This window comes from Myotis brandtii, unplaced genomic scaffold (assembly GCF_000412655.1).
Source record: "Myotis brandtii unplaced genomic scaffold, ASM41265v1 scaffold68, whole genome shotgun sequence".
NCBI classification, from domain to species: domain Eukaryota; kingdom Metazoa; phylum Chordata; class Mammalia; order Chiroptera; family Vespertilionidae; genus Myotis; species Myotis brandtii.
In genome coordinates, this window is record NW_005370657.1 from 2,162,408 (window position 1) to 2,165,025 (window position 2,618).

The following is a 2,618-nucleotide window of genomic DNA, read 5'->3' on the forward strand; positions in this document are numbered from 1 at the left end:
CTAATTAAGTTAATAACAATGTACCTACCTATATAGTTTAAGTTTAAAAAACTTGGCTCTCAAAAGAAATTTCAATCGTTGTACTGTTGATATTTGGCTCTGTTGACTAATGAGTTTGCCGACTACTGGTCTAGTAGATCCGTCTGCCACCAAAACTACGATTCCCAGCATTCCTGGTGCTCCCCGCACTCTGGGCTTCTGCTTCAGGTCCTGGGGCTGCCACCAGAACTACTATTCCCAGAATTCCTGGTGCTCCCTGTGCTCTTGGTTTTCCCTTCTTGCTCTGTCTCTGTCCCACGGCCTCCCACTCTGCCAAGTCCTCCAAGCTGCCAGCTCTCCCTTTATGCTCTCTGTCTGGTGGCTTGGGGAACTTGGCTCCACTCTCTGCCAGTTCTCCCACTCTGCTCTCCACCTGGCACCTGTGTATGCAAATTAACCTGCCATCTTTGTCAGGTTAATTTGCATACCCACTCCTGATTGGCTGGTGAGTGTAGCGGAGGGATGGTCAATTTACATGTTTCTTTTATTATATAGGATAAAGATAAGGTAAAAAAAATAGCTCATGAAAATGATATAGAGCATATTCCACTAATTTTAAGAGGCAAATTTTTTTCACATTTTTAAACTTCTTAAGTCAGGATGTTGGCACAAAGTGCAACACAATGTAAAAGCATGAACACAATTCTGAATTGAAAAGTACTCAAAAGAGAAGGAATGTTAAGAAGTTTAATGTACAATTTAACCTATTTCACTTATTCTTTCTTGTTATATATGCATTAGAATATCATTGAAAATATCTAAATAAGCCTAAAAATGTTTCCAATAAGAAATTTTAAAAGCCTAAATGATAAGAAAGTATATGTCATAGCTTAATTCGCAGTGTTTTTTCTCCCTTTGGTGGTATATAAAATAATCAATGTTATCTAGGATTCAACACAGTAGTAATTCAGCTGCCACATCTTATAAGAAAGTTTGATAAACTATCTTACAGGCAAGTTGACAGTTTAAATATGAGCATAAAATAAAGGCATCCCTTAAAGAAATAACATATAATTTTGCATTATTATAATAAAGAACCCCTATTTTTCCAACCCTATGAGTTTTCTTCACGTGAAAAGCAAAATCTTCCTCGAATTTTCTACTTATGCAGTAGACTCCTGCATTGAATCCAAGAAATATGGAGGAAGGAGGAGAGCCAGGGTGGGATCTGCTATAAAGAGAAAACTTGAGAAAGATTCTAACAGAATTCTTTTAACCAAACTCCTAAGGACCTTGGCTGCGAAGAGAGCAGCTTATCAATAAATCTGGTTCAACTAAATACTATTCCTAAAAGCTACAGAGTGAATTTCTTAAATCACATTTTCAAAGAGCTTGTTAGTTCCAGGTGTCTCCAATGAGCAATTTTTTCGCATTGTGGTAAAACACACTTAACATAAAATTTACCATTTTAAAGTGCACACTTTGTGGCATTTCGTACAATCGCAATGTTGTGCAACCATCACCTCCATCCATTTCCAGAATGTATGGTCCCAAACTAAAACTCTGTATCCAATTAGACACTAACTCTCCCCCATTCCCTCCTCTCCCAGCCCCTGGTAAACTATATTCTACTTTCTTTCTCTATGAATTTGCCTATTTTAGATATCTCCTGTAAGTGGACCGATACAATAGTTATTCTCTTGTGTCTGGCTTATTTCTCCAGTGAGTACTCCTGTAAAGCAGAGAATGAACCCCAAATGCTTAGGTTTCTCATCACTGACTAGTCCCTGTACGTACTGACCATCTCTGAACACAGCACACAGCTCTCCCAGAAACCCTGCTACTGTTCCCTGAGCCCCAAGGGCAGAGAGTCTCAGACAGGCCCTTCCTTACGCTGCAGACAGGTCCAGTGAAGCAGCTGCTGAGAGCCCTGGAGGCCATCCTGGGGTGAGTGATGGAGCAGAGGGAAGGAGGGAGCCGTGCAGCGGGCCTGAAGAACCGTGGGTGAGAAAAGGCGAGGGTTCATCAGTCACCGGAGCTCTGAGATGGCCGCCGTCTGCCCGCTAGGGGCTCCTGCACCCTGACACTGAGATGGGCAGACACCTGTCAGAGTTGAGCCAGACTGCGGGCTAGACACTGAGAATGTCACCAGGACAGGAAGCTTCGAGGGGTCATGAGTCACCTTCCATGGCTCAGCAGTCGGGGCAGGCCTGCCCGCCCTGCCCAGACAACCCGTCAGGGGAGGCAAAAACAGGAGAGGAAGCCAGAACCGGCGGACTCAGAGGAACACCGGTGGCCGAAGAGCTGGACCTACAGGCAGGCCGAGAATGAGAATAAGGGCCAAGAGGGAAACACGGGGTCCAGAGACACAGAAGCAAGGCGGAGGCAGAGATAAAAACAAGGTTCAACCACTCCGGGGTGGGCTCGAGAGACACAAAGTGGAGAGAAATACAAAGCTGACAGGGGCCAAGTTCAGAGGCAGAATGGGCAGGTGACAGCAGGTGACACCGACGGCCACAGAGATGACACACGGCGGTAAACAGGCAGGTATCCGCGACCTCCGGGCGCAGCCTTTCCCTCCCGGCCTGGGCTCGAACCCGAGGTCGCCGAAGGCCGGGACACACGGCGGCTGGACCTCT